General features: G+C 35.2%; 1 pseudogene; it reads left to right on the top strand.

The window, feature by feature from the left end:
- LOC128180701 (uncharacterized) overlaps positions 1–21,730 on the top strand; it is a 38,581-nt pseudogene extending 16,851 nt beyond the window's left edge.
- The last annotated feature ends 1,554 nt before the right edge of the window (positions 21,731–23,284 follow it).

The raw sequence follows: 23,284 nt of genomic DNA, 5'->3' as shown, positions 1-23,284 counted from the left end.
TCTGACATTAACGGAAGACCCACTCGTTGCTTTGCAACGAGCTTTGCTCTAGTTATTATTATTATTCTTTTTCTTTTCTTCTGACTCCTTTTTTGCTTCATAACTCAAAAGGTTTTAAACCGATTTTGATGAAATTTTAAGAGATTTTTGCAAGTTGGCGTCCCTCAAAAATGATAAAGTTTTAAAGAGAACATCACATCCGTTTTGACGTGACGTCATTTTTAAAAATTTCAAAAAGTCATTTTGTCCCGGACTTTTCTCAAAAACGCTTTAAGATAGAGGCTTGAAATTTTCAATGGTTATGATTTGGTCGATTTACCTCTGTAATAAGGCTCGAAATGAAAATCTGTCACTTCCGGTCGAAACCGGAAGTGAAACAAATTTTTCGAAAAAATGAATTTTCTGATCAAATCAAAAATGAATATGTATTTTGTAGAGCTTATTAAACTGAATCTAACACTGAAAGCCGTTTTAAAATCGGACGATGCATTACAGAGATATCGGGGTTTAAAAATTGATTTTTCCGGAAATTTTGATTCCGCGTCCTTGGTTTAAAAAATAGCATAATGTTAATCGTAAAGTTAACTCGTACCAAAAATAATTGTTAAGTCGTACTTAAACACATTCGGATTTTTTTTGTTAAGTCGTTCTTAAAATCAAAAAGGTTTTTGTTAATTCGTACTTAAAATCATTCGGATTTTGTTAAGTCGTACCAGGAATAATTCGATTTTTTTCATCTTTTTCTTTTTATTACTCTTGTTATTGGTTTAAGAGCTCTGCTTCTTACAGGAACTTCCAGCTTTACTTCTGACATTAACGGAAGACCCACTCGTTGCTTTGCAACGAGCTTTGCTCTAGTTCTTATTATTATTATTCTTTTTATTTTTTTTCCAACTCAAATATTTCAAAAACGCTTGCATCGATTGTTTTAAAATTTACAGGTGTAATGTGTATCTAAAAGATCTCTATGATATGAAAAAATTATTTGATGACGTCATCAATTTCGTCAGATATTGACGTTTTTCACGTTTTAAAAAGTGATTTTGTCCGGAGCTTTTCTCATTTTTGATTTAAGATAAAGCTATGAGATTTACAGAGAAGGTAGAACAATCGTTTTACTTATGATATAAGGCTGGAAACTCAATTCGGCCACTTCCGGTCGAAACCGGAAGCAAAACCAATTTTTTTGAATTTTCATGTTTTTCAATTTTTAAAATTTTACGTACGTATCTTACAGTAATTTTTATGCTGAGTTCAAAACTGAAATCCGTTTTTGAATCGGACGATGCATTACAGAGATATCGGGGTTTAAAAATTGATTTTTCCGGAAATTTTGATTCTGCGTCCTTGGTTTAAAAAATAGCGTTTTGTTTAAAGTGAAATTAACTCGTACCAAAAATAATTGCTAAGTCGTACTTAAACACATTCGGATTTTTTTGTTAAGTCGTTCTTGAAATCAGAAAGGTTTTTGTTAAGTCGTACTTAAAATGATTCGGATATTGTTAAGTCGTACCAGGAATAATTCGATTGTTTTCATCTTTTTACTTTAGTTACTTTTGTTATTGGTTTAGGAGCTCTGCTTCTTACAGGAACTTCCAGCTTTACATCCGACATTAACGGAAGACCCACTCGTTGCTTTGCAACGAGCTTTGCTCCAGTTCTTTTTATTTTTTTTTCTGACTCCTTTTCGGCTTTATAACTCAAAAAGTTTACAACCGATTTTAATGAAATTTTCAGAGGTTGTGTGCAACTATAATACCTCAAAGTTTTTGAAGTTTCTTTGAAAACGTCACTTCCGTTTTTACGTTACGTCATTTTTAAAAATTTCAAAAAGTCATTTTGTCCGCGGCGTTTCTCAAAAACGCTTTAAGATAGAGGCTTGAAATTTTCATTGGTTATGATTTAATCGATTTACCTCTGTAATAAGGCTGGAAATGAAAATCTGTCACTTCCGGTCGAAACCGGAAGGGAATCAATTTTTTCGAAAAAATGAATTTTCTGATCAAATCAAAAATGAATATGTGTTTTATAGAGCTTATTAAGCTGAATCTAACACTGAAAGCCGTTTTAAAATCGGACGATGCATTACAGAGATATCGGGGTTTAAAAATTGATTTTTCCGGAAACTTTGATTCCGCGTCCTCGGTTTAAGAAATAGCGTAATGTTCAAAGTAAAGTTAACTCGTACCAAAAATAATTGGTAAGTCGTACTTGAACACATTCGGATTTTTTTTGTTAAGTCGTTCTTAAAATCGAAAAGGTTTTTGTTAAGTCGTACCTAAAATCATTCGTATTTTGTTAAGTCGTACCAGGAATATTCGATTTTTTCATCTTTTTATTTTAGTTACTCTTGTTAATGGTTTAAGAGCTCTGCTTCTTACAGGAACTTCCAGCTTTACTTCCGACATTAACGGAAGACCCACTCGTTGCTTTGCAACGAGCTTTGCTCTAGTTATTATTCTTTTTCTTTTCTTCTGACTCCTTTTTTGCTTCATAACTCAAAAGTTTTTTAACCGATTTTGATGAAATTTCAGAGAATTTTGCACGTTAGCGTCCCTCAAAAATGTTAAAGTTTTAAAGAGAACGTCACCTTCGTTTTGACGTGACGTCATATTTAAAAATTTCAAAAAGTCATTTTGTCCCGGACTTTTCTCAAAAACGCTTTAAGATAGACGCTTGAAATTTTCAATGGTTATGATTTGGTCGATTTACCTCTGTAATAAGGCTCGAAATGAAAATCTGTCACTTCCGGTCGAAACCGGAAGTGAAACAAATTTTTCGAAAAAATGAATTTTCTGATCAAATGAAAAATGAATATGTGTTTTGTAGAGCTTATGAAGCTGAATCTTAAACTGAAAACCGTTTTAAAATCGGACGATGCATTACAGAGATATCGGGGTTTAAAAATTGATTTTTCCGGAAATTTTGATTCCGCGTCCTTGGTTTTAAAAATAGCATAATGTTTATCGTAAAGTTAACTCGTACCAAAATAATTGTTAAGTCGTACTTAAACACATTCGGATTTTTTTGGTTAAGTCGTTCTTAAAATCAAAAAGGTTTTTGTTAATTCGTACTTAAAATCATTCGGATTTTGTTAAGTCGTACCAGGAATAATTCGATTTTTTTCATCTTTTTATTTTAGTTGCTCTTGTTATTGGTTTAAGAGCTCTGCTTCTTACAGGAACTCCCAGCTTTACTTCCGACATTAACGGAAGACCCACTCGTTGCTTTGCAACGAGCTTTGCTCTAGTTATTATTATTTTTTTTCTTACCGATTTTGTGCACGCGATTTCTCGGAAACGGCTCAACCGATTTACGTCAAATTTTCAGCTCTGATAGGTATTGATCTGAACCTTGTTGGAAATTTTTGTTGTTGATGACGTCACTTCCTGTCTTGAGATATCGTGGATTTATCAGTTTTTATAGGGGTATTTTGTGCGGAGAACTCCTCTTTTACTATTTAAGATATGATGTTGAACTTTTCAGGGCTGATAGACGAAAGACTGAAATAGTGTCTAATGGTCATTAATCATCTTTATCTCAAAGAGCGCCGAAGCTCGCCCGAGCGTGAAAATTAAGATTAAAAAGGCGTCATGATTTTTCTTGTTTTTTTTTGAATATCTCTTTTCTTGAAAGCATTTTGTTAAAACATGTAGAACAAAAAAACTTAATTAAATCAAGAGCTTTCATTTGAGATCATGAAAAAGGGGCTGGCCCTTCAAATTAGGGGCTGAGGGGGCTCTAAAGTCTTTTAATGATAACTTTTTACCGTGAAATATTTTGTGATGCGTTATAGAAGCAATTATGTTTATTCTTAGGTTATTAACCTAATCAAGGCAATCATTTACTCCTATGTTACGTAATTAGGGATTTTAAGGGGCCAGAAGTCCAAAACTTTGATGTTCAATATCTCAAAATAAAGAAACATTTGGATAAGCAATATTGAACAAAATATGCTCAAAATATTGAGCTTAACAATCTGAAACCATATTATCCTTGTTATGCGGTCCCTAAAAGGAGTTACAGGTTCGGCCCCTAAAACGACCCTCTCCAGATATCTCGAGAACGGTACAAAATTTGTTAACACTTTTTGAACAAAATGTGTTTGAATTGACAAGAGCTTTCATTTGAAATCATGAAAAAGGGGCTGGCCCTTCAAATTAGGGGCTGAGGGGGCTCTAAAGTCTTTTAATGATAACTTTTTACCGTGAAATATTTTGTGATGCGTTATAGAAGCAATTATGTTCATTCTAAGGTTATTTACCTATACATGGCAATCATATACTCCTATGTTACGTAATTAGGGATTTTAAGGGGCCAGAAGTCAAAAACTTTAATGCTTAATATCTCAAAATGAAGAAACATTTGGACAAGCAATATTGAACAAAAGATGCTCAAAATATTGAGCTTAACAATTTGAAACCATAATTTTCTCGTTGTATGGTCCCTAAAAGGAGTTACAGGATCGGCCCCTAAAACGACCCTCTCCAGATATCTCGAGAACGGTACAAAATTTGTAAACACTTTTTGAACAAAAAGTGTTTGAATTGACAAGGGCTTTCATTTGAGATCAAGAAAAAGGGGCTGGCCCTTCAAATAAGGGGCTGAGGGGGCTCTAAAGTTTTTAAATGATTACTTTTTACGGTTAAATATTTTGTGATACGTTATAGAAGCAATTATGTTCATTCTAAGGTTATTTACATATACGTGGCAATCATTTACTCTTATGTTACGTAATTAGGGATTTTAAGGAGCCAGAAGACTAAAACTTTAATGCTCAATATCTCAAAATGGAAGGACAACTTTGGAAAGCAAAATTGAACAAAAGATGCTCAAAATATTTACCTTAACAATGTACAACCATATATTGTTTGTTATCTGGATCCTAAAAGGAGTTTTAGGACCGGATATCAAAACGATTTTCCCCATATATCTCAAAAACGGTTACCAATTTCTAAACACTTAATAGTGGTTCACAAAAATACCTTTTGACAAAACTGAATGAAAAGGAGCTGATCCCTCAAATAAGGTACACCAAAGGGTTAGACAGTTGTTCACCCAATAGTCATAGATCCCGCCTCCTTTTCCGGATACGTTTCGTCGACGAAGATCAAGAGTAAGGTCATTCCATATTCTAAAGATCGGACGGAAGACCTCCTCGTTGCTCGCAACGAGATCGTGTCTAGTTATTATTATTATTTTTTTTTTCCAAATTTTGTGCACGCGATTTCTCAAAAACTATTCAGCCGATTTCAGTCATTTTTTCGGAGATGATGAGTCATGATCTGAATTTTATATGTTTTTGAAATTTTTGTTGTCGTCACTTCCGGTACCGATTTATCGGCCATTTTGTAGTTTTTTACGACCTATTTTGTGCAGAGCTGATCTCAGAAACTATCAGAGATATGACTATGAAATTTTCAGGATAGGTAGTCTATAGTCTGAAGTTGTGCACTATTATTTTGTTTTACGCCAGTGGCGCCATTTCTTGGAGCTCGCCTGGGCACGAAAATTGGGTACGAATTTTTATCCAAAATTTTTATACGTTTTGATCTGTATCTTTTTATCAGTTGGTATTTTGTTAAGACATATATAACAAAAGTGGTAGAAAATCAAAAGTTCTTTTCAACGAAATCAAGAAAAAGGGGCTGGCCCCTGAAATTAGGGGCCAAGACACTCGTAAACTCTATTAGAAATAACTTAAAAATGATAAAGATTTTGTAATGCATTATAGAAGCAAAGTTGTTGATCGTTACAATATCTATCAGAAAAAATCATTGCCACGCCCATTTATGACGTAATTAGGGTTTTTTATGGGCCAGAGTACTTAAACTTTGTCACGATATATCTAGAGAAGGAGACATATTTCCTTAAGTATTGTAGAAGAGAAAATGTCTGTCTTAATAATAATAATCAATTCCACTAATCAAAACACCAATCTCTGTCCCCATTAAGGATCTATAGGGCTGGCCCCTAAAATATTCAGTCATTTGTATCTCAAAAATGAAAAACAATTTTAGATAGGTGTTAGAACAAAAAATGTTATTATTCGTGAGACCTTGCGATTGAACTCAAGAAAAAGGGGCTGGCCCCTTAAATTAGGGGCCAAGAAACTCGTAAACTCTATCACAGATAACGAAAAAACGATAAAGATTTTGTAATGCATTATAGAAGCAAAGTTGTTGATCGTTACAATATCTATCAGAAAAAATCATTGCCACGTCCATTTATTACGTAATTAGGGATTTTTAGGGGCCAAAGTGCTAAAGCTTTGACGCAATATATCTAGAGAAGAAGACATATTTTGTTAAGCATTGTAGAAGAGAAAATATCTGTATTGATGATTCTAATCGATTCCATTAATCAAAACACCAATGTCTGTCCCCATTAAGGATCTAGAGGGCTGGCCCCTAAAATATTCTATCATTTGTAATTATAAAATGAACAACAATTCTAGATAGGTGTAAGAACAAAAAATGTTATAATTCGTGAGACCTTTCGAATGAACTCAAGAAAAAGGGGCTGGCCCCTTTATTTAGGGGCCAAGATTGTCGTAAACTCTATTACAGATAACTTAAAAACGATACAGATTTTGTAATGCATTGTAGGAACAAAGTTATTGATCGTAACAATATCAGTTTGTAGAACTCATTTCCAAACCCATTGATGACGTAATTAGGGATTTTAGGGGACAAAAATCTTACATCTTTAATGTTCTGTATGAGAAAAAGCAAAACTTTTTGTTAAGCATTTTAAAGGATAATGACAATCGTTTACATTTTCTGAAAGGGAGTGGTTGAGGGGAATTCTGAAATTTCATTGATATTTTAATGCTATCGTTTAAAAATTGAACGGAAGACCTACTCGTTACTCGTAACGAGATCGTATCTAGTCTGTATCTAAAGTTGTGCAATTTTGGTAAGAATATATTAGTAAAATTTATTACTGTAGTGACACCTATAGGCCTATGTTCTTTTTAAATGAGGATGTTTTTTGTTTTGTTTTTTTGACATGCTTGTTGCATAGTTTAACACAAAAAACTACTGAATGATTTTTGTCAATTTTGAGATAGTAAGGTCACAAAAAATGGAACCGGAAAACTGGGTTGTTTTAGCATGATGTCAATTATGTACCATACAAGGATATATCATGCTCAAAGTTAATGTTGGAAAACAACTTAAATAAATTAAGGTTGTATGGGACACCTCCATATTGTGACGTATTGTTTATCGAAATAAACAATAAAATGAAGTGTAATTATATAAGTAATTTCTTTCCCAATATTGTCACTGAACATCGTAGCTCAGTGGGTTAGAGGGTTTACTACAAATCTTTAAGTCATGAGTTCAAATCCTGCTGGGTGTTTTACATTTTTTACCTCTTCAAATATTTTTAAAAGCTATTTTTTTTTTATTAAATATTGTAAAATTTTAAAATTCTAAGCTGGTGAAAGTATTCTTTTTAGAATTATAATATATTTTTATCCACATTGATATTGACAGGTGTCCCATACCACCTTAATATTTTTTCAAACATTGATTAGTCTGACAATTATTTTTGGGTCTGTCTACAAATTCTATAGGTCAAAGATTGCACATTTCGTGGACATAGTGACAGTGTTGACCAGCTGTGTTGGCATCCAAAGAATCCGGATCAGTTGGTGACAGCTAGTGGAGACAAGACAATACGAATCTGGGACGCCCGGACCAATCGTTCTGTGGCCACTGTCAATACTAAAGGTAAAACAGCGGTTGATTCTATGACCCAGGAATCATTGAGCTGTAGAAACTGTCAATACTTACTTTGAGATGAAACAGCTGTTAACGTGGTTAATACAAATGTACAGGGACTTTTGGACACTTCAATAAATGTATGTGAAATTCCATTTTGATACTATTGTTATACATTAACTATTAATCAATATTTAAGATGAAAATCATAAACATCTGCTGGTCACCAGATGGAAGAACTACAGCTGTGTGCAACAAGGATGACCTAATTACTTTTATTGATGTCAGAAGTCACAGGTCAAATGCAGAGGAACAGTTTAAGTTTGAGGTCAATGAGATCTCCTGGAACAATGACTGGGACCTGTTCTTCTTGACGAGTGGGCAAGGCAGCATAGACTTACTGAGGTAGTTTTTAGAGAGATCATTAGGTGAAGCACGATACATTGAAGTATAATGAAGCATTAAAGAACAAATAGTTAGGTAATTCATGGCTACGACAGCTCAATGTAATACAAAGTTTTTTATAATTGTGCAAATTTTTATTTACTCAATACCTGGTGCAGCATTTGGTAATTTTGAATTAATTGAATTGTATGCAAATAGAAAACCTTATCATTGACAGCTACCCAGGTTTAAAACTCCAGTACACCCTGAATGCCCACCCTGCTAACTTTATCTGTATCGAGTTTGACCCCAAGAGAAAGACTTTGCCACTGGTAGTGCGGACGCCTGGTCAGTATTTTGGACGTAGCAGAGCTAGCCTGTATTAGGACTCTCCCCAGGTATTAATAGTTGCGCACAATGTATTACATTTAAGATTTACTTCACAAGTACTGTTCATTTTTTTGTGTAGGAGCAACACATGTACGCTCATAATGGTCATTACACTATGAAAATTTATTTTCTTGATTTAAAAAGGCTTTATATGATATCTACTACCTGCAAATTGTTTTTGTATATTTATGTACTGATAATATTTAGAAAATTTGATGCTTTTTGAAATCTAAAGCTTAATAAAGATTTACTGATATCATGTTTAATATGTAGCTCATGCATTTTATATGATATTGTTTAATATGCTGGAGAAATCCAAAATATAAGCAATGATATTTTGGTCTTGGTTTCTTTTGAAAGTTTTATAAGAATTGCAACCATCTTTATATCTTTCTTTCAAAGACATTAGAAAGTGACATAACAGAACTTATGGTGATTTTCATGTGATGAACAAAGCACCTGGTTTATGGCTACTGACAGTTGTATTATTGTATTAAACACCATTAATAGATGGATGAAAGGTATGGCATATACTCCTTTTTTGTACTTTAAACGTCTAGCATATTTTAATGTCTCTCCAATTGGAAATATCTTAATTGTTTTGGGTTTTTTTTTTGAAGTTTTAAAAGCTTAGGTTTACCGGTATTTTTTTGTAATAGACATGTAAACTGGCTTATGCCAAGGTAGTGTATACGTTCATCATACATAACATGCACAGTGTGCATGTAATGCCATTTTACATGCTTGAATAAGTCATATCAGTGAATTTTTTTTAATCCATGCATTTAACCGTTCATATCAATAAACGTAATGAATACATGTACTTGGCGTTTTATGAAAGGTTAAAAAACCCAAATAACATTCTGCAATCTGCAATAATAATTACTACAGTACTCATCATTTTGATCTATCAGAAATGTGTCTATAAAACAAATAAATAACATTCTACAATCTTTAATATCATCAGTTGGATCTATCAGCACTCCTTTTGTTGAAATATTCGTACAAATTGCTGACTTGTACATGTATATCATATATAGAGAGAGAGAGGTTAAAAATGCATAGGTGTAGTGTAATAAGAGTCAAAATCCCCTTTAAAACTCTCATATTTTAAGTGTCCTTTTACACTCAAATACGGTCTTAATTGATGTATGCATTATTCTTTACTTTCTACCCAACTCTTTAATTTCTCTTTTTATTGAAACATAGATATTGCAACAAGTCTTAATTTGATATTGAAAAGAATGTTCACATTTTTTGTAGATCTTACTGGGAGTCAGAGTAAGATCTAGACCCCATAGTGCCACAGGTGACCATACAGGTACAATGTAGTTAGCTGCTCTGCCTGATTGACAAAGGACCGGGCACCTGTTGATATCTCCAGACCTATGGAAAATGGGACCAGGCCGTCAGGTTGGCTAAGGTATATCTGACATGGAGAGAGAGAGAGAGAGAGAGAGAGAGAGAGAGAGAGAGAGAGAGAGAGAGAGAATGAGAGATGAAGGCTTATAGATAATAGCAATTGTCTATTAATAGTTTATTGATAGTTAGTTTCATAAAAAGCAAGCCTACACTGTGATATATCTCTATCTGTGTGTGTTTACAGTGTCACTGGTGGAGGCCGTTTACCTGGAATACGCCCGTCTACTGGCCAACCTAGGACTGAAGGCACCTACCGAGTTCTACTGCCAGAAAGCCTGCGATAAGTGGAAGCAATTCAAAGAGGAAGTCGGCATTCTCTTTACCTTACATGTGTTCCATATCTGTGAATGATAGAAAAACGAGACATAAATTTATGAACTGTCAATGATTAAGAGAAAGTGAAATGAGTGTCCATGTTAAATGAAAGTGATAGAAATATTTCATATTTTTTATTAACGGTAAAAAATGAATAGATGAAATGATGGCATTGTTATTAACTTTTATTGCAGTGAACACATTTAGAAGACGTAAAACATTTCGTATGCATGTATCATGTATACTCGTGATTTATTATTTCTTCAAAGCTACAAAAAAGATAATAAATTGATCATTTAGTCATTATCTTTTCATTTAATTGCAATTACAACAGTCTCTAAAAGAAAGGAAAAGGTATGATTACCTTAAATTCCTTCGACCATAGTATTGCTATTAATATTGTTACTTAATGTAATATGAAATGTTATAAAATTGTAAGAACTTATTGCTTTATTAATTACATCTACCCTACTAAATGTGTTTATTTGAATATTCATGTTAAACCAAGTTTAGGCCTAATGGTTTATATTTTAGTCGGTTTTTTCTTAAATACATCTTACCACCTAAGGTCAAGGGATGTTCTATTGATACAAGAGTAAAAAAGATATTTGAATTTATGAGAATATCATAGCAAAATGATTTTAAGTTTTAAATATCTTTAAATATCTATTTGCATTATACACATACTTTAACCCTGAGATTAATTGTAAAGACAAGTAAATATCTCTGTAATTGCCATGATGTAGCTTAGTTCAAGAAGGCCACAAGCAACCTTTCAAACTGACTGTATTTAGCCAGAATTACCCAAACTCTCTGATAACATCACTGTTGACTACCTGGCTTCTGATTTCATGGATGAGGAGTTTGACAGTGGATACCATAGCTTCAGTGACAATGCCTTCATCAATTCCAGTGGCTCTATTTCTTCAAGCTCCAGTGCTATGAAGCAACTGCAACAGAAGTTCCTTGGGGATTCCAGTAGAAAAACTAGTGTTCTAACTTTGATGATCTGTATGTGTACGAGTCCATCATGGATAGTTGTTCAAAACCCTGTGACGTTTTAGAGGCCAAGACCGTGTCATCTGCTGTCATTGTGTCGTCTGCCGTCAAGTTTAAGCACTCCAAACATCAGTGTCCTGTGTGCGGGAAGACTTACAGAGGAAACACCAACTTGAACTATCACATGGCTACCCACACCGGCATCCGGCCTCACAAATGTTCCGTCTGCGGGAAGGCCTTTACCCAGAAGTCCACTCTGCGCACACACATTCGGATTCACACAGGCGAGAAACCGTACAACGCAGCACAGTTAAGGCTGTCAATAAACTTCGTTCAGACTGTAAGCCCTCAGACTTTGATATCTTCTGGCGATGATACTCAACTCGAAGTCCAGTACTTCTTTGAACAATAGTTTATTAATCGTGATCGTATAATTAAGATTACAACAATCTAAAGCAGCCCAAATCAAGAGTCTAAGAATCTATATAAGCGGAATCTATCTAAGCGGAATCTCTTAATCTGTTCAACATCATTTTACATGGGTATATATAACATTTTACTTATGATGGACAGTTCTGACTAGTTCGGCCCATTTACGACGATCATGAGTGAACATTTAGTGTTCAAAATTAAGATTAATAGTTTATTCCTAAATAAAGTAACAAAACCGTCAAAACTGCCAATCAAAGAGTCTGGATGCAGGATTTGAGTCTCCGAGTCCTGGGTCTCGGAGTCCCCCACCTAGTATGAGGCATCACTTACTCATAATACGATCATTCATACATGGCATAAAAGGGAACAAATGTTAATATATAGAATACACAATACATGACTCAATATAGAGTACAAGAGCTATCGTTGCAGACACAGAATCGCCAAATATGACACTTGTTTTTAAACTCTCAATTTGGATATTATTATGCCCGTATTATTCGCCTGGTTTTATAACATCATTTAGGAATACTACGCAGTGCTACAAGATTCACAGAGTTCATTCTATTAATTATCCTTAGCACCATTCAGTGCGCAGCACCTAGGTACACTCAAATATCATAGTGACCATTATTTAATACATGTACTAGCAATTTAAGGTCATAGCATGGCTATCTGTTTACATACGTCCCCCAAACAAAAGAAGTATCCCGAAGGGAGATTTCTCATGCCTGGCGCCCGGGATAGGAAAGCGTCCTTGATCTACCCTTGATCAGACGAGCTTCCTAGTGACATAACAGTCAGAACATCTATGTTAAGAGATAGTATTAAGTGAGATGTTTCCACCTCCGGCTTGGAACATCATACATCTACTAAAACAAATCTATAACCAGAATGTATACATGTACATAAAATCATATGGCTTGATTATATCGCATTACAATCATGAAAACAATAATGAATAAAGTATGACAATAATGACCAAGAGGAAATAACTATAGTTGAACATAAACGTAATTCATCATCAAAGTAATACTAAGTATGGTTAAGCCTGATGTCACATATATTTACAAAGTCAAGGCATGCTTGTAAGTTCACAAAATATCTCTTCCTTCTTAGGGGCGAGGTTAGCGTCATAGGTTCGGAGTCCATCGGTTTCTTCCTGAAGATCTCCAGAGTGAATCACCAAATGCGAGATTTATATTAGCACAAGATAACGCACATTTCTACTTTTACACGATTCACATTTTTAATTTTCACTTAACTTCACAATGCTTTTATAAGGAATACACTACTTCTTCACGGCTGCAGCTTAATTATTCATCCATCATCGGCACCCGTGCGGATGGCGAGGCGACTTCTCGCGGAGCGTCGCCTGCGTTCCTCTGGTGCGTAGACATCACGACCTTCTCTTCCAGGTATTTACGTGCCAGGTCTGGGTCCGGTCTATAGTATTTGGTCCATGGAGATTCTTTATTTTTCTCCTCTTCAAGTAATTGTTGTGCTAGTTTGGTCGAAATTGTCCCCGTGTTACTGGTCAATTTGCGAGTTTCGAGTCTTCCGCTCCGTCTGGGTTTTCTTGGATCCTAGTGTCTTTCGGGATTGGTTCAAGTTCAATAATATCACTAGAGGTCCATTTCTCTGGATTCACACAACAAAATACAGTGTCTTTGGAAGAACCTTTCTTATCTCCGTCACTACCCCTTTTTCGACAACCTGTCCAGCAACCACCACAGCATATACCCCCCCCCCCCACACACACACACTTTTTAATAGTTTTGCGTTTCATAATACAAAGTCCTATCGTTATTGTTACTGCCAAAGTTAAACACACATAAAACCAGGGGCTTCCCACCAAAGACAAGGATTTCATGGGTTGCAAATTAGTTACTGGCAATTCCGCCATAAGTGAATTCATCGGGAAAACTTTATAATCTTTAGTCTTAAGACATTAAACCATAAAAAACCTGATCAACTTTGTCCCATACTCAAGATGTTGAACGCAAAATTTTGATTGTTTTTACGAATTATCTTAAATCACTTACAAAAATTAGTCTTACAGTTTCTTTACTTAGTCGCTGTTTTATGTATTTCGAGTATATGTTAAACTCTCTTGAACTCCGCATATACCTTGTTTATTATAACCTAGGTGCTGAGTCCGCGTCTGCTAGTTGGCGTATCTCACTGTTTTAATGTCACAGGGGTCATCCTGTCATACATTTTTAAAAGCGTGCAATATATACAAAGCTAAGCTTATTCAAGATTATTTACATCTACATTCGGTGACGCCCTCCCTCCTAACGCTCGTGGAGGTGATTTCTCCTCTAATGATTATCATAACCATATCAGAGTATGGCTCTGTATCACTCAAATAATGGCTGTATATGTTCAAGGCTGCTGTCAATGTGACTCTTCCAAACTTTATTTTGATATAAAGTTCACTAGGGGGCGTCAATCTCAGTTCCAATAACTCAGATTCTGACATCTGAAAATAAAGGATACCTTTTCTATCCTATTACTAACTGTTTTAAGACAACTAAACAATCCTCTTTAAATTTTTGTTTATTAGATTTACGGGGTTTAGGGATTGGTTTGAAGCCTAGACCTACTTTAGGGGCTATTTCATCTATTTCCATATTTTCATCGATATCTAAGGGTACATTTGGGTTATCTAAGGGTATTTCATAGTCTTGACCACTATTTTCATCACATTGTTTTGACTCATGGGTCTCATCCGATTCTGAATCTACGGTCTGATCATTCTCGTGTTTATACTGCTGATCATCCATGATCTTCTTAGCTCTTATACGTCTTTGAAGTTCTGCTAGGGGAATATCCTCTTCGTCTGAAGATCCTTCTCTTGCCCATTGTTTGGACTATATAGCTCTTTCAAGTGGTTCTGGTTGCATGTCTTCATTTTCTGACGACGATTCATCTTCCGGTGGCACCACTTAGTTAGTTTTTCTTAGAGTTCTTTCACCATCTTCAGTAGTTTGTGAAAGGGGCCAGTGCGAAATATCTGCCAGTCTTAATTGTCGTGCATGGCATTTGGTGGTTAATCCAGTCAATTGGTCTCTCTCCACGAAACTAACTGGTCCTTTCTGCTCAATGATTCGATAATATGGTAGCCACTTTTTATCTAATTTATTTTGTCTCCTGTTGTTCTTAAGGTAGACAGGGTCACCTACCTGAAAATTTTCATCTTTGCTTTTCTTATCGGCCTGAGCTTTCTGTTTCTTCTTGGCCTCCTTCATATTACGATGTACTAGCAGGAAAGCTTTATGTTGTTCTTGTAGGGCGATCTTGTGTTGATCTTCTCCCGCATATCTCCTTCGAGGTTTCATTAACGTATCAAGAGGTAATACGACATCTCTGTTGTACATAAGGTCATATGGGGAAAACTTTGACGAATCGTTAGGATGGAAACGAATGGCTGCCAACGTCTGATTAAGATGAATATCCCATGTTTGAGCGTTGTCTGTTGTTTTCTTAGCCATCACGTCATGTAGAGTTCTATGAAATCGTTCTACTTTACCATTACCTTGAGGGCTGTAATAAGATGTTTTGATATGGTTGATATTCAATTCTTTTAAGGTTTCTTCCACTTTCTTGTTCACATTTTCTGTCCCGTTGTCTGAGGATTTGAAGAGGACAGCCATATCTTGGATATAGTTCTTCTAAGATAAGATGTACTATGTTGTCAGCTGACTTATCAGGAACGGGAAAAGCTTCTGGCCAACCAGAGTAAATGTCAATAAAAGAAACTATGTATTTATTTCCCGACAAGGGTGTTGGATATGGTCCTGATAGATCAAGTCCTACTTTAGCCATTGGAAAAGGTGGTATGCCTGTCTCTTGAAGTGGAGGTTGATTTTTCTTATTGCTCCTCGTTTGGCATACCACACATCCTTCTATATAAGAATATAACCTTTTGTATAAATTTGGTATGTAGAACTTTTGTCTTATTACGTCATATGTTTTGTCCACTCCCATATGTCCAAGTCCGTCATGATACTGCTGCACTACTAAAAGTTCTATCTCACGTGGTACATACAGGCGAAGTTTTGGGCCTTCTGAGTCTCCATCTGAAAGATAGTACATTAAACCATCAATTTCCAGAAACTTCTTTTCTTCGGTTGCCGTTGCTGTTCCTTTATTTAACCGATTCTTCAGTTTCTTGATCTGCTCATCGTGTTGTTGACTTTCTTTGATGTCAAATCCTTCTGGTAGATCAATAAAGGGTTTTACCAATTCGTCGTGTTGCTTAACGTCACATCTGGCCAATCTCTTAGGCGAAAAAGCATTGGAGTTAAGTACGTTCACTTCAAAGAAATTGTCCTTAACATCTGGTTCATCATGCTCTGATTGTTCTTCCTCCTCACACTCGAGGTTGACTACCTTACAGTTATATCCTGCAATACTTAATGCCCATAGTTGAATTTTCTTATTTTGCATTGGAGATTCTAAGATATACTTGAGCGGCTTATGGTCTGTTCTTATAGTAAACTGAGCACCGTGTAAATAATGGTCTAACTTCTGAAGGGCGTAATGGATTGCAATTGCCTCCTTTTCTATGGTTGACCACTTTTTTTGAGTTTTACTCAGCTTGTGGGATAAGTTATATATTGGCTTATCTTCTCCCTCATCTGTCTTTTGAGTAAGGCACGCTCCAATACAATTGTCGCTGGCATCGGTGTACAGGATGTACGGCTTATTAGTATCTGGATATGCTAGTAAAGGCACTACCGTTAAACTTTCTTTAATAAAGTCACACGCTTTTTGGCAACATGGTGTCCATTTAAACCTTGCATATTTTCTGGTTAAGTCAATCAATGGTTCTGCAATCTTAGAGAAGTTCGGTACAAATCTCCTGTAATAACTACACATACCTATAAAGCCACGAACTTCTCGGACTGTAGTGGGCGCTGGTAACTTTCTTATAGCTTCGACTTTCTTTGGGTCAGGTGTAACGCCATGTTTATCAATGATGAAACCAAGATATTCAGTCTGTTCCTTGAAGAAACTACATTTCTTTAGCTTCATTTTAAGTCCATGCTTTCTTAGGCGGTTGAAAACGTCTTGAATATGACGAAGATGATCTTCCGGTGTCTCTGAGAATATAAGAATGTCATCCAGGTACTAGTATGCGATAGCAAACTCTTCTTGTCCTTGAAGAACTATGTTCATAAGCTCCTGAAAGACTGCCGGTGCATTACTCAACCCAAATGGCATCCGGTTGAATTGGAATAGTCCTTTGTGACATGCAAAGGCCGTTTTTTCTTTACTTGAATCTTCTAATTTCACTTGCCAATATCCACTCTTTAAGTCTAGTGCAGTGAAATATTTTGCCTTACCTAGTAAACATAGGATGTCATCAATCAACGGTAGCGGGAATGATACTGGTTTCACTATCTTATTCAAGCTTCTAAAGTCAACGCACATCCGGTCTGATCCGTCCTTTTTCTTCACCACTACTGAGGGAAATGACCAAGGCGATTGTGATCTCTCAATAATCTTTGCGTCTTTTATTTAGGGGTACACGGTAGGGTCTGTTCTTTATTGGGTGGTGATCTCCAGTTTCTATCTTCTTTTTAACAGTATCAGTCACTCCAAGATCACTGTCTTTCTTTGCAAATAAATCATGGTTCTTGCTCACAAGTCTTTCGATTGAGTGTTCAAATCTTTTAGGTACATCAATTTCTTCTTTTGTGTCTTGAGTAGTCTGTATTTCTGAGATTTCCTTCTGTTTTAATGCGGTAATTCGTCCTACTATGTAGCCTCTTGGAATTTTATAATTTTTGTTAGTTTGGTTAACGAAGATCATTGGAACTTTCTTATCTTTCCGAACTATACAAACGGCGTCTTTTAAAAATAGTCCTGGGTCTTCAATAATGCAGTTATTGTCTATGCTGTTCACTTCAACCAAGTCATTTTTTTCCAGAGGAAAATTGTTGTTTATTTTTCCATAACATACAGTCACCGTGTTGGGTCTCATAATACGTTTCTTAGGTGTTCTTACAATAGTTGAGATGTGTAAATCTTCTTTAAGTTCCGCGTATACTTTGCCATCAATACGCATAAGTCCAAGATCAAAGTATAAACGAACATTGTTTCGGTTGAGTCCCTTTGTCACATAAAGTTTGTGGTCAAAAGTTAATCCTGAAATCTTAAAGGAAATATTTACATACCCTATCGCAATTAAAGAATTGCCATTTGCTGCTTGTAAAGAGGGGATATCATTATTAAACAACTTGGGGCGGGGAAATAGATTATCATACATTTTCTTACTAATTAGAGATACGGCTGCACCTGTATCTACCAAAGCTCTAAATTTATTTTTTCCTACTTTTAATAAACAGCTACTGGGGTTGTTAGTAAAATTAATTTCATATGCAGGTCTTTGTTTAAAGTTCTTTCTTCGGGCTTCAACGAAGTAAGAACGTCTTAGTTTTCCTGTTTTTGTTTGTCAAAATAAGAGCGCGATTTGAAATTTTGAGACGATCCCCTATTTACTTGGTCGCTAGATTTATATGTTCGGCCTTGACGATTTGATGGTCTGCCCCGATTTTGCTGCGCTCTTTGATACATATGCGAGCCCCAACAATCTGCACGCACATGACCTACTTTACCACAATTCCAACATTCCACAGGCGAACGGGGTTTCTGCTCTATATTATGGACGGGTTTGTTTTGACTGGGTCGTTTATTTATTTGAGGACGGGACCAGACTAGGGGTTTATTTTGAGTACAAAATCGAGCCCTATGACCCGTCTGTTTGCATTTAAAACACCTACTATTACGCGCATAGTCAATTTCCAGTGGTTCTACATGCCTTGTTTCTACTGAGGTAAGATTATCTGCTCTATCCTTTAATAAGGGAAGAGTAGTATCATAATTTGAAAGAGTTCGTCTGTTGTCATTACTTTGTACAATTTCTGTCATATTTGACCCTCTTATCGCTAGCCTCTGTCTCAGATTTTGTTCTCGCATTGCTATTTGAATTGCGGATTCTAAATCTTTAGGGTTTTCTCGCAAAATTTTCATTCTGAGGTAGTCGAATGTCAACCCGTCACAAAAGATATCTACTAACTGTTGTTGTATCAAAGGATCTTTTTGCCTGTCATTACTGTAGGCGTCTTCCGCGATTTGCAATAGTCTCTCGGCGAACAACTGAACACTTTCATTTGAATTTTGTCGAGTCTTACGCATTACTGCTAACGCGTGTTGGGGATCTGTTATTTCTGCAAATCTATTTTTAAGGGATTCCTTAAGATCGTTCCAAGATGGGATTTCTTCAGACGCATCTGTTTGATCTAAATACCTTTTAATATAATCCCCCACTGAACCCTTACTCGTTATGTATGCAAGCATGGGGATCTCATGACCTTGTTTCCCAGACATAACACTGTACTTTTCAACTTCCTTTATCCACTGTTTAAATTTTTGAGCATCTCCCTCAAAAGGAGTTATCACAGAAGATAGGGGCACTGAGAGTGCGGCTGTTATAGTTTTAACTTGACCAATGAAAAAATCTTTATCATCATCCTGATCTGGGACTCGGTGTCGAGGTTCACGAGTTTCATACGGCCTAGCATCATGATATGTTTCAAAAGTATTTTGTTTAATCTGCTCTTTTTCTGAGGATTTTTGACCTGTTTCTTGCCCTTTATTTTCCTTGTTCTGACCCAACCCCGCGAATTGTTTTTCTAATTGCTCTATTGGATTTTGAAATTCTTTTTTATTAAACCCATCACCTGTCGCCATATTGGTTGCTTAGACAAAATTGTTTACTTCGAGATAGCTATAAGAGACATATAGAAATGGTTCTTACCTTATTCTGTTTTAAACTTCGCTCAGTCCTGGTCACGGGCACCAAGAAAGTTCGTGTAAGCCCTCAGACTTTGATATCTTCTGGCGATGATACTCAACTCGAAGTCCAGTACTTCTTTGAACAATAGTTTATTAATCGTGATCGTATAATTAAGATTACAACAATCTAAAGCAGCCCAAATCAAGAGTCTAAGAATCTATATAAGCGGAATCTATCTAAGCGGAATTTCTTAATCTGTTCAACATCATTTTACATGGGTATATATAACATTTTACTTATGATGGACAGTTCTGACTAGTTCGGCCCATTTACGACGATCATGAGTGAACATTTAGTGTTCAAAATTAAGATTAATAGTTTATTCCTAATAAAGTAACAAAACCGTCAAAACTGCCAATCAAAGAGTCTGGATGCAGGATTTGAGTCTCCGAGTCCTGGGTCTCGGAGTCCCCCACCTAGTATGAGGCATCACTTACTCATAATACGATCATTCATACATGGCATAAAAGGGAACAAATGTTAATATATAGAATACACAATACATGACTCAATATAGAGTACAAGAGCTATCGTTGCAGACACAGAATCGCCAAATATGACACTTGTTTTTAAACTCTCAATTTGGATATTATTATGCCCGTATTATTCGCCTGGTTTTATGACATCATTTAGGAATACTACGCAGTGCTACAAGATTCACAGAGTTCATTCTATTAATTATCCTTAGCACCATTCAGTGCGCAGCACCTAGGTACACTCAAATATCATAGTGACCATTATTTAATACATGTACTAGCAATTTAAGGTCATAGCATGGCTATCTGTTTACAAGACAAAAAGTACGGGAAATGTGCATTATGACATCACAGTATATTACAAACCTCGAAATTACTTACTAATCTATTTATTAGCAAACTTAAGTTAAACTAATCTTTTAATTGAAAACAACTAATGTTATTACTTACAATTTTGATGTCCGTTATATCGTACACACTGAAAAATAAGCGAGATGTCGTTCTCGCTGTACTACAAAATATGACGTCATATGCTTCAAAATGACGCATTAAGTTAAGTCATTGAATGCTATCATGCAGTTTTATAGCAAAGAAAAATAAATGTCATAGATTAACGGAAAATTATAAATGGATATTTTGTTTAACATTATTTTTAGTAGAATGCTACCTATATAGTCTTATTTTTATTTTATTAAAAGTATGCATCGTATAAAGAAGCAACCTCGGTTTTGTATAAAATATCGTATATCTGAAAGCTGAGTACTTAAATAAATCACTTAATTGCAAGGGCATACACTTACCTGATCCTGACAAACTTTTACATGTGAATTTGAAATATGCTATGTAACTTAAAAACTTCTACGATCCTTGTAAAATCTTACAAATTAATTATTTTATAATTAAATTAACCCTGTGACCTTCAAAATTATTCAACATATGCATTATAAATTACGGTTTCTACTATCAAATATTATTATCTCATAAAGTTCGCACCAAAATCTACCATATAACATCAAGTTATTTTATAATTCAGTTGTGAATTTTAACATGATTATCCCCTTGCAATATTGAATTTTTTAAATGACCTCAAAACCACAACTACATCTGCTTGTACCATGCCACTACCATATCACGTGACCATTATGAACATAAATATTGTACTGTTATATATTTATTTTAGAAATATATTGCATTTGAGTAACTGTTATTGATTTTTAAAAGGACATGCCAGTTGAACTAAAGTATACGTGTTTTCATCACAAAAATGTGCCTATAGTTTTATTGGCTGCCTTAACTGTACTGCGAAGTGCCGGACCTGCACCCGTGCATTTGCGGACTACTCCACCTGCATGAAGCATGAGCGGACCCACAGCGGGGAGAAGCCTTACGCATGCCCAGAGTGTGGAAAGTGTTTCGCACAATCCGGAAATATGCTTCGACATCGACAGACACACAGGAAAAACTGAAATTCCACAAAAAGTGCTTATACTTTATAGAATACATTCAAGAGTCAAAGTACCAATATTTACATTCTGAATCTCTTGTGTTGTTTTTCATAGATTTAGGTATTACTGTATGAAATCAGTATTGTTCATTATTTCAATGTATATGTATTGCATTATGTTTTATGTATTTTAACATTTGGAATGTTCATGTAAATGTATATAGTACATGCACTTGTAATTGTGTTTGACTGTGATGTATTTTGTAAAAAAAAACCCGTAATTTCAAGATTTTCATTTATTAAAAAAATAAATGTTCTATTAATACATTAATAGTTGTTGGTTTATTTTGTAAAACAGAAACACTTTGTTCAAACAACATTCAAGTAAAATGGTTATCTTATTTTTACAAAAGAAATTAAGACCTAAAAATGTACATTTTCAATATCAATGAACATTTTAAAAGTAAAAATTATGAGAAATTTTGAAAAAAAATCCATTATTGAAATGAAACAAAAATTCATTTGAATGTGACGTCATTCCATACAGATCTCCCCTCTGCCAAGGATTATCCCCAGACCCTCTACAGGTTCAATGCACACTGAGGGGTTGTTATACCATTGTACTTTTGTGCAGTCAATCTTCTGGTTATCCGCCCTTTAATGTATAGTGAAATAATATGCGGTCTTCAAGGTTAATGTTTAAAAAAATTATAGGACTATATGTGATATGGGCCTTTAATGACCCTTTAAAATGAACATCATCAATTTACAGTGTGTTAATCTTTGCTTCCTCTGACAGATATTCATTTGAAATATTTTTATAGTTTTCATTTTGATTCATAAGCCAACAATTTAAAAAAAAACATATAAAATTTTCTTTTGCAACTATATTTTCATTTTAGCGTATAACGGCTTGTTTTCAAACAGTTTTGTTTTACTGAAGACATTGAGTACATCTAAATGCTTTCTGTTTCCAGAAAGGGGGGGGGGGTCGGCGCGTACGTTTTTCAAAATGTACATGTAAAAATAAGTTGAATTTATTTTAAAATAAGTTATGGTACTCCCTTGATGTTTCTACCGCGTCTGTTATATACAGTAAAACACGCTTATAACGAAGTCCCAGGGACGGCCAATTTAACTTCGTTATAAGCGTAATTCGTTATATCCGTCGAGTTTACAACATGAAATAGAGACTTCGGGAATGAAATTCACCTAGCTGTAAGCGTCAATTCATTATAAGCGTGTTCGCTATAACCGTGTTTTACTGTATGTGTTTATAACGTTTTAGTTCGTTGTCAGTCAGCGGACACAAACTAAAGGACTGTCGTGTATTACAGGAGATACCTGCATGTTAGCGGGTATGACAATTCTGTTGTGTTTGCAAATATTCGAATCGAAGACTCTTTACATGACGTATTATTTACATTGAGTGTGTATTTCCCCTTACGATTGAATTGGAAATCTGCAACGTTCAATATTTCTTGTGAATAGTACTGAATACACATAGCCTATTCATGCGCCATGAGCATAAATTTAAACGTCATCAAGTGTATTGAGTATATTTATTATTGTGAAATTAAATGAAATATTCAAACTTACATAACCAATTTGACATGTACAAATGGAAAATAATCGTTAAATAAAATCTAATGCGGTATTCAATTTTTCTGCACCGCTTGGTGTGTTCTAGGACCGACAACATCCAAAAATTTAAGTGCATGCCGTTTTTTCTGATATTGGAACCATTTTAACGAGAGCTTGGACTTTGGGAAATTCTGTCAAACAGCAATGTGACGTAGGCCTGTCTATTTCATTGCTGGCC

The sequence above is a fragment of the Crassostrea angulata genome, chromosome 4, assembly GCF_025612915.1.
Source record: "Crassostrea angulata isolate pt1a10 chromosome 4, ASM2561291v2, whole genome shotgun sequence".
Taxonomy (NCBI): Eukaryota; Metazoa; Mollusca; class Bivalvia; order Ostreida; family Ostreidae; genus Magallana; species Magallana angulata.
This window is presented reverse-complemented; position numbering and strand designations above follow the sequence as displayed.